A 14,964-nucleotide genomic window follows, 5' to 3' on the forward strand; every position below is an offset into this window, starting at 1 on the left:
GACTCAATTCCTTTTTGTGGTTGTAGGGGCTGTTGATTGGAGTACATTAAAACAAACCTGTTCTCTCTAGGACATTCAGAAGCCAAGTTTTAAGCCCACAAAGGTGTAACTGGACTACTTCTTTAAACTGACACCAGATCCGGTGACCTTTAGGACATGGTTTGACCCCCTTAGGAAAGTGCTATCATCATGAAACGTTCAGATCTTTTACAACTCAATAGATTCTACCTTCCTGTAACGTTTCAGCCTGATTGGACCTTGTTTTCACACAAATGGACCCAGAATGATGTGAAATTGTGCTTCGTGCAACATAATTCTGGGTGCCATTTACAAACCATAAGTGCTAATGACTCCATTCCTTTTTGTGGTTGTAGGGGTTGTTGATTGGAGTACATTAAAACAAACCTGATCTCTCTAGGACATTCAGAAGCCAAGTTATAAGCCCACAAAGGTGTAACTGGACTACTTCTTTAAAGTGACACCAGGCCCGGTGACCTTTGGGACATGGTTTGACCCCCAATAGGAATGTGCGATCATCATGAAACGTTCAGATCACTTACAGCTCAATAGATTCTACCTTCTTGTAGCGTTTCAGCCTGATTGGACCTTGTTTTCACACAAATGGACCCAGAATGATGTGAAATTGTGCTTCGTGCAACATAATTCTGGGTGCCATTTACAAACCATAAGTGCTAATGACTCCATTCCTTTTTGTGGTTGTAGGGGCTGTTGATTGGAGTACAATAAAACAAGCCTCATCTCTCTAGGACATTCAGAAGCGAAGTTATAAGCCCACAAATGTGTAACTGGACTACTTCTTTAAATTGACACCAAATCCGGTGACCTTTGGGACATGGTTTGACCCCCTTAGGAAAGTGCAATCATCATGAAACGTTCAGATCACTTACAACTCAATAGATTCTACCTTCCTGTAACGTTTCTGCCTGATTGGACCTTGTTTTCACACAAATGAACCCAGAATGATGTGAAATTGTGCTTCGTGCAACATAATTCTGGGTGCCATTTAAAAACCATAAGTGCTAATGACTCCATTCCTTTTTAGGGTAATGGAGGCTGTTAATTGGAGTACTCTAAAACAAACCTGACCTCTCTAGGATATTCAGAAGCCAAGTTATAAGCCCACAAATGTGTAACTGGACTACTTCTTTAGAGTGACACCAGGCCCGGTGACCTTTGGGACATGGTTTTACCCCCTATAGGAATGCGCGATCATCATGAAACGTTCAGATAACTTACAACTCAATAGATTCTACCTTCTTGTAACATTTCAGCCGGATTGGACCTTGTTTTCACACAAATGGACCCAGAATGATGTGAAATTGTGCTTCGTGCAACATAATTCTGGGTGCCATTTACAAACCATAAGTGCTAATGACTCCATTCCTTTTTGTGGTTGTAGGGGCTGTTGATTGGAGTACACTAAAACAAACCTGACCTGTCTAGGACATTCAGAAGCCAAGTTATAAGCCCACAAAGGTGTAACTGGACTACTTCTTTAAAGTGACACCAGGCCCTGTGACCTTTGGGACATGGTTTGACCCCCTATAGGAATGTGTGATCATCATGAAACGTTCAGATCACTTACAACTCAATAGATTCTACCTTCTTGTAACGTTTCAGCCTGATTGGACCTTGTTTTCACACAAATGAACCCAGAATGATGTGAAATTGTGCTTCGTGCAACATAATTCTGGGTGCCATTTACAAACCATAAGTGCTAATGACTCCATTCCTTTTTGTGGTTGTAGGGGCTGTTGATTGGAGTATACTAAAACAAACCTGACCTCTCTAGGATATTCAGAAGCCAAGTTATAAGCCCACAAATGTGTAACTGAACTACTTCTTTAAAGTGACACCAGATCCGGTGACCTTTAGGACATGGTTTGACCCCCTTAGGAAAGTGCTATCATCATGAAACGTTCAGATCACTTACAACTCAATAGATTCTACCTTCCTGTAACGTTTCAGCCTGATTGGACCTTGTTTTCACACAAATGAACCCAGAATGATGTGAAATTGTGCTTCGTGCAACATAATTCTGGGTGCCAATTACAAACCATAATTGCTAATGACTCAATTCCTTTTTGTGGTTGTAGGGGCTGTTGATTGGAGTACATTAAAACAAACCTGATCTCTCTAGGACATCCAGAAGCCAAGTTTTAAGCCCACAAAGGTGTAACTGGACTACTTCTTTAAAGTGACACCAGATCCGGTGACCTTTGGGACATGGTTTCACCCCCTATAGGAATGTGCGATCATCATGAAACGTTCAGATCACTTACAACTCAATAGATTCTACCTTCTTGTAACGTTTCAGCCTGATTTGATCTTGTTTTCACACAAATGGACCCAGAATGATGTGAAATTGTGCTTCATGCAACGTAATTCTGGGTGCCATTTACAAACCATAATTGTAGGGGCTGTTGATTGGAGTACACTAAAACAAACCTGATCTCTCTAGGACATTCAGAAGCCAAGTTTTAAGCCCACAAAGGTGTAACTGGACTACTTCTTTAAAGTGACACCAGGCCCGGTGACCTTTGGGACATGGTTTGACCCCCAATAGGAATGTGCGATCATCATGAAACGTTCAGATCACTTACAACTCAACAGATTCTACCTTCTTGTAACGTTTCAGCCTGAATGGACCTTGTTTTCACACAAATGAACACAGAATGATGTGAAAATGTGCTTCGTGCAACATAATTCTGGGTGCCATTTACAAACCATAAGTGCTAATGACTCCATTCCTTTTTGTGGTTGTAGGGGCTGTTGAATGGAGTATACTAAAACAAACCTGACCTCTCTAGGATATTCAGAAGCCAAGTTATAAGCCCACAAATGTGTAACTGGACTACTTCTTTAAAGTGACACCAGATCCGCTGACCTTTAGGACATTGTTTGACCCCCTTAGGAAAGTGCTATCATCATGAAACGTTCAGATCTTTTACAACTCAATAGATTCTACCTTCCTGTAACGTTTCAGCCTGATTGGACCTTGTTTTCACACAGATGGACCCAGAATGATGTGAAATTGTGCTTCGTGCAACATAATTCTGGGTGCCATTTACAAACCATAAGTGCTAATGACTCCATTCCTTTTTGTGGTTGTAGGGGTTGTTGATTGGAGTACATTAAAACAAACCTGATCTCTCTAGGGCATTCAGAAGCCAAGTTATAAGCACACAAAGGTGTAACTGGACTACTTCTTTAAAGTGACACCAGGCCCGGTGACCTTTGGGACATGGTTTGACCCCCAATAGGAATGTGCGATCATCATGAAACGTTCAGATCACTTACAGCTCAATAGATTCTACCTTCTTGTAATGTTTCAGCCTGATTGGACCTTGTTTTCACACAAATGGACCCAGAATGATGTGAAATTGTGCTTCGTGCAACATAATTCTGGGTGCCATTTACAAACCATAAGTGCTAATGACTCCATTCCTTTTTGTGGTTGTAGGGGCTTTTGATTGGAGTACACTAAAACAAACCTCATCTCTCTAGGACATTCAGAAGCGAAGTTATAAGCCCACAAATGTGTAACTGGACTACTTCTTTAAATTGACACCAAATCCGGTGACCTTTGGGACATGGTTTGACCCCCTTAGGAAAGTGCTATCATCATGAAACGTTCAGATCACTTACAACTCAATAGATTCTACCTTCCTGTAACGTTTCTGCCTGATTGGACCTTGTTTTCACACAAATGAACCCAGAATGATGTGAAATTGTGCTTCGTGCAACATAATTCTGGGTGCCATTTAAAAACCATAAGTGCTAATGACTCCATTCCTTTTTAGGGTAATGGAGGCTGTTAATTGGAGTACTCTAAAACAAACCTGACCTCTCTAGGATATTCAGAAGCCAAGTTATAAGCCCACAAATGTGTAACTGGACTACTTCTTTAGAGTGACACCAGGCCCGGTGACCTTTGGGACATGTTTTTACCCCCTATAGGAATGCGCGATCATCATGAAACGTTCAGATCACTTACAACTCAATAGATTCTACCTTCTTGTAACGTTTCAGCCGGATTGGACCTTGTTTTCACACAAATGGACCCAGAATGATGTGAAATTGTGCTTCGTGCAACATAATTCTGGGTGCCATTTACAAACCATAAGTGCTAATGACTCCATTCCTTTTTGTGGTTGTAGGGGCTGTTGATTGGAGTACACTAAAACAAACCTGATCTCTCTAGGAAATTCAGAAGCCAAGTTATAAGCCCACAAATGTGTAATTGGACTACTTTAAATTGACACCAGATCCGGTGACCTATGGGACATGGTTTGACCCCCTTAGGAAAGTGCTATCATCATGAAACGTTCAGATCACTTACAACTCAATAGATTCTACCTTCCTGTAACGTTTCAGCCTGATTGGACCTTGTTTTCACACAAATGAACCCAGAATGATGTGAAATAGTGCTTCGTGCGACATAATTCTGGGTGCCATTTAAAAACCATAAGTGCTAATGACTCCATTCCTTTTTGTGGTTGAAGGGGCTGTTAATTGGAGTACACTAAAACAAACCTGATCTCACTAGGACATTCAGAAGCCAAGTTATAAGCCCACAAATGTGTAACTGGACTACTTCTTTAAATTGACACCAGATCCGGTGACCTTTGGGACATGGTTTGACCCCCTTAGGAAAGTGCTATCATCATGAAACGTTCAGATCACTTACAACTCAATAGATATTACCTTCCTGTAACGTTTCAGCCTGATTGTACCTTATTTTCACACAAATGAACCCAGAATGATGTGAAATTGTGCTTCTTGCAACATAATTCTGGGTGCCATTTAAAAACCATAAGTGCTAATGACTCCATTCCTTTTTGTGGTAATGGGGGCTGTTATTTGGAGTACTCTAAAACAAACCTGACCTCTCTAGGATATTCAGAAGCCAAGTTATAAGCCCACAAATGTGTAACTGGACTACTTCTTTAAAGTGACACCAGGCTCGGTGACCTTTGGGACATGGTTTTACCCCCTATAGGAATGTGCGATCATCATGAAATGTTCAGATCAGTTACAACTCAATAGATTCTACCTTCCTGTAACGTTTCAGCCTGATTGGACCTTGTTTTCACACAAATGGACCCAGAATGATGTGAAATTGTGCTCCGTGCAACATAATTCTGGGTGCCATTTACAAACCATAAGTGCTAATGACTCCATTCCTTTTTGTGGTTGTAGGGGCTGTTTATTGGAGTACATTAAAACAAACCTGATCTCTCTAGGACATTCTGAAGCCAAGTTATAAGCCCACAAAGGTGTAACTGGACTACTTCTTTAAAGTGACACCAGGCCCGGTGACCTTTGGGACATGGTTTGACCCCCAATAGGAATGTGCGATCATCATGAAACGTTCAGATCACTTACAACTCAATAGATTCTACCTTCTTGTAACGTTTCAGCCTGATTGGACCTTGTTTTCACACAAATGGACCCAGAATGATGTGAAATTGTGCTTCGTGCAACATAATTCTGGGTGCCATTTACAAACCATAAGTGCTAATGACTCCATTCCTTTTTGTGGTTGTAGGGGCTGTTGATTGGAGTACACTAAAACAAACCTCATCTCTCTAGGACATTCAGAAGCTAAGTTATAAGCCCACAAATGTGTAACTGGACTACTTCTTTAAATTGACACCAGATCCGGTGACCTTTGGGACATGGTTTGACCCTCTTAGGAAAGTGCGATCATCTTGAAACTTTCAGATCACTTACAACTCAATAGATTCTACCTTCTTGTAACGTTTCAGCCTGATTGGACCTTGTTTTCACACAAATGAACCCAGAATGATGTGAAATTGTGCTTCGTGCAACATAATTCTGGGTGCCATTTACAAACCATAAGTGTAAATGACTCCATTCCTTTTGTGGTTGTAGGGGCTGTTGATTGGAGTACACTAAAACAAACCTGATCTCTCTAGGACATTCAGAAGCCAAGTTATAAGCCCACAAATGTGTAACTGGACTACTTCTTTAAAGTGAAACCAGGCCCGGTGACCTTTGGGACATGATTTTACCCCCTATAGTAATGTGCGATCATCATGAAACGTTCAGATCACTTACAACTCAGTAGATTCTACCTTCTTGTAACGTTTCAGCCTGATTGGACCTTGTTTTCACACAAATGGACACAGAATGATGTGAAATTGTGCTTCGTGCAACATAATTCTGGGTGCCATTTACAAACCATAAGTGCTAATGACTCCATTCCTTTTTGTGGTTGTAGGGACTGTTGATTGGAGTACACTAAAACAAACCTGACCTGTCTAGTACATTCAGAAGCCAAGTTATAAGCCCACAAAGGTGTAACTGGACTACTTCTTTAAAGTGACACCAGGCCCGGTGACCTTTGGGACATGGTTTGACCCCCTATAGGAATCTGCGATCATCATAAAACGTTCAGATCACTTACAACTCAATAGTTTCTACCTTCTTGTAACGTTTCAGCCTGATTGGACCTTGTTTTCACACAAATGGACCCAGAATGATGTGAAATTGTGCTTCGTGCAACATAATTCTGGGTGCCATTTACAAACCATAAGTGCTAATGACTCCATTCCTTTTTGTGGTTGTAGGAGCTGTTGATTGGAGTACACTAAAACAAACCTGATCTCTCTAGGAAATTCAGAAGCCAAGTTATAAGCCCACAAATGTGTAACTGGACTACTTCTTTAAATTGACACCAGATCCGGTGACCTTTGGGACATGGTTTGACCCCCTTAGGAAAGTGCTATCATCATGAAACGTTCAGATCACTTACAACTCAATATATTCTACCTTCCTGTAACGTTTCAGCCTGATTGGACCTTGTTTTCACACAAATGAACCCAGAATGATTTGAAATTGTGCTTCGTGCAACATAATTCTGGGTGCCATTTAAAAACCATAAGTGCTAATGACTCCATTCCTTTTTGTGGTTGAAGTGGCTGTTAATTGGAGTACACTAAAACAAAAATGATCTCACTAGGACATTCAGAAGCCAAGTTATAAGCCCACAAATGTGTAACTGGACTACTTCTTTAAATTGACACCAGATCCGGTGACCTTTGGGACATGGTTTGACCCCCTTAGGAAAGTGCTATCATCATGAAACGTTCAGATCACTTACAACTCAATAGATTCTACCTTCCTGTAACGTTTCAGCCTGATTGTACCTTGTTTTCACACAAATGAACCCAGAATGATGTGAAATTGTGCTTCTTGCAACATAATTCTGGGTGCCATTTAAAATGACTCCATTCCTTTTTGTGGTATTGGGGGCTGTTATTTGGAATACTCTAAAACAAACCTGACCTCTCTAGGATATTCAGAAGCCAAGTTATAAGCCCACAAATGTGTAACTGAACTACTTCTTTAAAGTGACACCAGGCTCGGTGACCTTTGGGACATGGTTTTACCCCCTATAGGAATGTGCGATCATCATGAAATGTTCAGATCAGTTACAACTCAATAGATTCTACCTTCCTGTAACGTTTCAGCCTGATTGGACCTTGTTTTCACACAAATGGACCCAGAATGATGTGAAATTGTGCTCCGTGCAACATAATTCTGGGTGCCATTTACAAACCATAAGTGCTAATGACTCCATTCCTTTTTGTGGTTGTAGGGGCTGTTTATTGGAGTACATTAAAACAAACCTGATCCCTCTAGGACATTCAGAAGCCAAGTTATAAGCCCACAAAGGTGTAACTGGACTACTTCTTTAAAGTGACACCAGGCCCGGTGACCTTTGGGACATGGTTTGACCCCCAATAGGAATGTGCGATCATCATGAAACGTTCAGATCACTTACAACTCAATAGATTCTACCTTCTTGTAACGTTTCAGCCTGATTGGACCTTGTTTTCACACAAATGGACCCAGAATGATGTGAAATTGTGCTTCGTGCAACATAATTCTGGGTGCCATTTACAAACCATAAGTGCTAATGACTCCATTCCTTTTTGTGGTTGTAGGGGCTGTTGATTGGAGTACACTAAAACAAACCTCATCTCTCTAGGACATTCAGAAGCCAAGTTATAAGCCCACAAATGTGTAACTGGACTACTTCTTTAAATTGACACCAGATCCGGTGACCTTTGGGACATGGTTTGACCCTCTTAGGAAAGTGCGATCATCTTGAAACGTTCAGATCACTTACAACTCAATAGATTCTACCTTCTTGTTACGTTTCAGCCTGATTGGACCTTGTTTTCACACAAATGAACCCAGAATGATGCGAAATTGTGCTTCGTGCAACATAATTCTGGGTGCCATTTACAAACCATAAGTGTAAATGACTCCATTCCTTTTGTGGTTGTAGGGGCTGTTGATTGGAGTACACTAAAACAAACCTGATCTCTCTAGGGCATTCAGAAGCCAAGTTATAAGCCCACAAATGTGTAACTGGACTACTTCTTTAAAGTGACACCAGGCCCGGTGACCTTTGGGACATGGTTTTACCCCCTATAGTAATGTGCGATCATCATGAAACGTTCAGATCACTTACAACTCAGTAGATTCTACCTTCTTGTAACGTTTCAGCCTGATTGGACCTTGTTATCACACAAATGGACACAGAATGATGTGAAATTGTGCTTCGTGCAACATAATTCTGGGTGCCATTTACAAACTATAAGTGCTAATGACTCCATTCCTTTTTGTGGTTGTAGGGACTGTTGATTGGAGTACACTAAAACAAACCTGACCTGTCTAGGACATTCAGAAGCCAAGTTATAAGCCCACAAAGGTGTAACTGGACTACTTCTTTAAAGTGACACCAGGCCCGGTGACCTTTGGGACATGGTTTGACCCCGTATAGGAATGTGCGATCATCATGAAACGTTCAGATCACTTACAACTCAATAGATTCTACCTTCTTGTAACGTTTCAGCCTGATTGGACCTTGTTTTCACACAAATGGACCCAGAATGATGTGAAATTGTGCTTCGTGCAACATAATTCTGGGTGCCATTTACAAACCATAAGTGCTAATGACTCCATTCCTTTTTGTGGTTGTAGGGGCTGTTGATTGGAGTACACTAAAACAAACCTGACCTGTCTAGGACATTCAGAAGCCAAGTTATAAGCCCACAAAGGTGTAACTGGACTCCTTCTTTAAAGTGACACCAGGCCCTGTGACCTTTGGGACATGGTTTGACCCCCTATAGGAATGTGTGATCATCATGAAACTTTCAGATCACTTACAACTCAATAGATTCTACCTTCTTGTAACGTTTCAGCCTGATTGGACCTTGTTTTCACACAAATGAACCCAGAATGATGTGAAATTGTGCTTCGTGCAACATAATTCTGGGTGCCATTTACAAACCATAAGTGCTAATGACTCCATTCCTTTTTGTGGTTGTAGGGGCTGTTGATTGGAGTATACTAAAACAAACCTGACCTCTCTAGGATATTCAGAAGCCAAGTTATAAGCCCACAAATGTGTAACTGGACTACTTCTTTAAAGTGACACCAGAACCGGTGACCTTTGGGACATGGTTTCACCCCCTATAGGAATGTGTGATCATCATGAAACGTTCAGATCACTTACAACTCAATAGATTCTACCTTCTTGTAACGTTTCAGCCTGATTGGACCTTGTTTTCACACAAATGGACCCAGAATGATGTGAAATTGTGCTTCATGCAACATAATTCTGGGTGCCATTTACAAACCATAATTGTAGGGGCTGTTGATTGGAGTACACTAAAACAAACCTGATCTCTCTAGGACATTCAGAAGCCAAGTTTTAAGCCCACAAAGGTGTAACTGGACTACTTCTTTAAAGTGACACCAGGCCCGGTGACCTTTGGGACATGGTTTGACCCCCAATAGGAATGTGCGATCATCATGAAACTCAACAGATTCTACCTTTTGTAACGTTTCAGCCTGAATGGACCTTGATTTCACACAAATTAACACAGAATGATGTGAAAATGTGCTTCGTGCAACATAATTCTGGGTGCCATTTACAAACCATAAGTGCTAATGACTCCATTCCTTTTTGTGGTTGTAGGGGCTGTTGAATGGAGTATACTAAAACAAACCTGACCTCTCTAGGATATTCAGAAGCCAAGTTATAAGCCCACAAATGTGTAACTGGACTACTTCTTTAAAGTGACACCAGATCCGCTGACCTTTAGGACATTGTTTGACCCCCTTAGGAAAGTGCTATCATCATGAAACGTTCAGATCTTTTACAACTCAATAGATTCTACCTTCCTGTAACGTTTCAGCCTGATTGGACCTTGTTTTCACACAGATGGACCCAGAATGATGTGAAATTGTGCTTCGTGCAACATAATTCTGGGTGCCATTTACAAACCATAAGTGCTAATGACTCCATTCCTTTTTGTGGTTGTAGGGGTTGTTGATTGGAGTACATTAAAACAAACCTGATCTCTCTAGGACATTCAGAAGCCAAGTTATAAGCCCACAAAGGTGTAACTGGACTACTTCTTTAAAGTGACACCAGGCCCGGTGACCTTTGGGACATGGTTTGACCCCCAATAGGAATGTGCGATCATCATGAAACGTTCAGATCACTTACAGCTCAATAGATTCTACCTTCTTGTAATGTTTCAGCCTAATTGGACCTTGTTTTCACACAAATGGACCCAGAATGATGTGAAATTGTGCTTCGTGCAACATAATTCTGGGTGCCATTTACAAACCATAAGTGCTAATGACTCCATTCCTTTTTGTGGTTGTAGGGGCTTTTGATTGGAGTACACTAAAACAAACCTCATCTCTCTAGGACATTCAGAAGCGAAGTTATAAGCCCACAAATGTGTAACTGGACTACTTCTTTAAATTGACACCAAATCCGGTGACCTTTGGGACATGGTTTGACCCCCTTAGGAAAGTGCTATCATCATGAAACGTTCAGATCACTTACAACTCAATAGATTCTACCTTCCTGTAACGTTTCTGCCTGATTGGACCTTGTTTTCACACAAATGAACCCAGAATGATGTGAAATTGTGCTTCGAGCAACATATTTCTGGGTGCCATTTAAAAACCATAAGTGCTAATGACTCCATTCCTTTTTAGGGTAATGGAGGCTGTTAATTGGAGTACTCTAAAACAAACCTGACCTCTCTAGGATATTCAGAAGCCAAGTTATAAGCCCACAAATGTGTAACTGGACTACTTCTTTAGAGTGACACCAGGCCCGGTGACCTTTGGGACATGGTTTTACCCCCTATAGGAATGCGCGATCATCATGAAACGTTCAGATCACTTACAACTCAATAGATTCTACCTTCTTGTAACGTTTCAGCCGGATTGGACCTTGTTTTCACACAAATGGACCCAGAATGATGTGAAATTGTGCTTCGTGCAACATAATTCTGGGTGCCATTTACAAACCATAAGTGCTAATGACTCCATTCCTTTTTGTGGTTGTAGGGGCTGTTGATTGGAGTACACTAAAACAAACCTGATCTCTCTAGGAAATTCAGAAGCCAAGTTATAAGCCCACAAATGTGTAATTGGACTACTTTAAATTGACACCAGATCCGGTGACCTTTGGGACATGGTTTGACCCCCTTAGGAAAGTGCTATCATCATGAAACGTTCAGATCACTTACAACTCAATAGATTCTACCTTCCTGTAACGTTTCAGCCTGATTGGACCTTGTTTTCACACAAATGAACCCAGAATGATGTGAAATAGTGCTTCGTGCGAGATAATTCTGGGTGCCATTTAAAAACCATAAGTGCTAATGACTCCATTCCTTTTTGTGGTTGAAGGGGCTGTTAATTGGAGTACACTAAAACAAACCTGATCTCACTAGGACATTCAGAAGCCAAGTTATAAGCCCACAAATGTGTAACTGGACTACTTCTTTAAATTGACACCGGATCCGGTGACCTTTGGGACATGGTTTGACCCTCTTAGGAAAGTGCGATCATCTTGAAACTTTCAGATCACTTACAACTCAATAGATTCTACCTTCTTGTAACGTTTCAGCCTGATTGGACCTTGTTTTCACACAAATGAACCCAGAATGAAGTGAAATTGTGCTTCGTGCAACATAATTCTGGGTGCCATTTACAAACCATAAGTGTAAATGACTCCATTCCTTTTGTGGTTGTAGGGGCTGTTGATTGGAGTACACTAAAACAAACCTGATCTCTCTAGGACATTCAGAAGCCAAGTTATAAGCCCACAAATGTGTAACTGGACTACTTCTTTAAAGTGACACCAGGCCCGGTGACCTTTGGGACATGATTTTACCCCCTATAGTAATGTGCGATCATCATGAAACGTTCAGATCACTTACAACTCAGTAGATTCTACCTTCTTGTAACGTTTCAGCCTGATTGGACCTTGTTTTCACACAAATGGACACAGAATGATGTGAAATTGTGCTTCGTGCAACATAATTCTGGGTGCCATTTACAAACCATAAGTGCTAATGACTCCATTCCTTTTTGTGGTTGTAGGGACTGTTGATTGGAGTACACTAAAACAAACCTGACCTGTCTAGGACATTCAGAAGCCAAGTTATAAGCCCACAAAGGTGTAACTGGACTACTTCTTTAAAGTGACACCAGGCCCGGTGACCTTTGGGACATGGTTTGACCCCCTATAGGAATCTGCGATCATCATGAAACGTTCAGATCACTTACAACTCAATAGATTCTACCTTCTTGTAACGTTTCAGCCTGATTGGACCTTGTTTTCACACAAATGGACCCAGAATGATGTGAAATTGTGCTTCGTGCAACATAATTCTGGGTGCCATTTACAAACCATAAGTGCTAATGACTCCATTCCTTTTTGTGGTTGTAGGAGCTGTTGATTAGAGTACACTAAAACAAACCTGATCTCTCTAGGAAATTCAGAAGCCAAGTTATAAGCCCACAAATGTGTAACTGGACTACTTCTTTAAATTGACACCAGATCCGGTGACCTTTGGGACATGGTTTGACCCCCTTAGGAAAGTGCTATCATCATGAAACGTTCAGATCACTTACAACTCAATATATTCTACCTTCCTGTAACGTTTCAGCCTGATTGGACCTTGTTTTCACACAAATGAACCCAGAATGATTTGAAATTGTGCTTCGTGCAACATAATTCTGGGTGCCATTTAAAAACCATAAGTGCTAATGACTCCATTCCTTTTTGTGGTTGAAGTGGCTGTTAATTGGAGTACACTAAAACAAAAATGATCTCACTAGGACATTCAGAAGCCAAGTTATAAGCCCACAAATGTGTAACTGGACTACTTCTTTAAATTGACACCAGATCCGGTGACTTTTGGGACATGGTTTGACCCCCTTAGGAAAGTGCTATCATCATGAAACGTTCAGATCACTTACAACTCAATAGATTCTACCTTCCTGTAACGTTTCAGCCTGATTGTACCTTGTTTTCACACAAATGAACCCAGAATGATGTGAAATTGTGCTTCTTGCAACATAATTCTGGGTGCCATTTAAAAACCATAAATGCTAATGACTCCATTCCTTTTTGTGGTATTGGGGGCTGTTATTTGGAATACTCTAAAACAAACCTGACCTCTCTAGGATATTCAGAAGCCAAGTTATAAGCCCACAAATGTGTAACTGGACTACTTCTTTAAAGTGACACCAGGCTCGGTGACCTTTGGGACATGGTTTTACCCCCTATAGGAATGTGCGATCATCATGAAATGTTCAGATCAGTTACAACTCAATAGATTCTACCTTCCTGTAACGTTTCAGCCTGATTGGACCTTGTTTTCACACAAATGGACCCAGAATGATGTGAAATTGTGCTCCGTGCAACATAATTCTGGGTGCCATTTACAAACCATAAGTGCTAATGACTCCATTCCTTTTTGTGGTTGTAGGGGCTGTTTATTGGAGTACATTAAAACAAACCTGATCCCTCTAGGACATTCAGAAGCCAAGTTATAAGCCCACAAAGGTGTAACTGGACTACTTCTTTAAAGTGACACCAGGCCCGGTGACCTTTGGGACATGGTTTGACCCCCAATAGGAATGTGCGATCATCATGAAACGTTCAGATCACTTACAACTCAATAGATTCTACCTTCTTGTAACGTTTCAGCCTGATTGGACCTTGTTTTCACACAAATGGACCCAGAATGATGTGAAATTGTGCTTCGTGCAACATAATTCTGGGTGCCATTCACAAACCATAAGTGCTAATGACTCCATTCCTTTTTGTGGTTGTAGGGGCTGTTGATTGGAGTACACTAAAACAAACCTCATCTCTCTAGGACATTCAGAAGCCAAGTTATAAGCCCACAAATGTGTAACTGGACTACTTCTTTAAATTGACACCAGATCCGGTGACCTTTGGGACATGGTTTGACCCTCTTAGGAAAGTGCGATCATCTTGAAACGTTCAGATCACTTACAACTCAATAGATTCTACCTTCTTGTTACGTTTCAGCCTGATTGGACCTTGTTTTCACACAAATGAACCCAGAATGATGTGAAATTGTGCTTCGTGCAACATAATTCTGGGTGCCATTTACAAACCATAAGTGTAAATGACTCCATTCCTTTTGTGGTTGTAGGGGCTGTTGATTGGAGTACACTAAAACAAACCTGATCTCTCTAGGACATTCAGAAGCCAAGTTATAAGCCCACAAATGTGTAACTGGACTACTTCTTTAAAGTGACACCAGGCCCGGTGACCTTTGGGACATGATTTTACCCCCTATAGTAATGTGCGATCATCATGAAACGTTCAGATCACTTACAACTCAGTAGATTCTACCTTCTTGTAACGTTTCAGCCTGATTGGACCTTGTTTTCACACAAATGGACACAGAATGATGTGAAATTGTGCTTCGTGCAACATAATTCTGGGTGCCATTTACAAACTATAAGTGCTAATGACTCCATTCCTTTTTGTGGTTGTAGGGACTGTTGATTGGAGTACACTAAAACAAACCTGACCTGTCTAGGACA

The sequence above is a fragment of the Nothobranchius furzeri genome, chromosome 10, assembly GCF_043380555.1.
Source record: "Nothobranchius furzeri strain GRZ-AD chromosome 10, NfurGRZ-RIMD1, whole genome shotgun sequence".
NCBI classification, from domain to species: domain Eukaryota; kingdom Metazoa; phylum Chordata; class Actinopteri; order Cyprinodontiformes; family Nothobranchiidae; genus Nothobranchius; species Nothobranchius furzeri.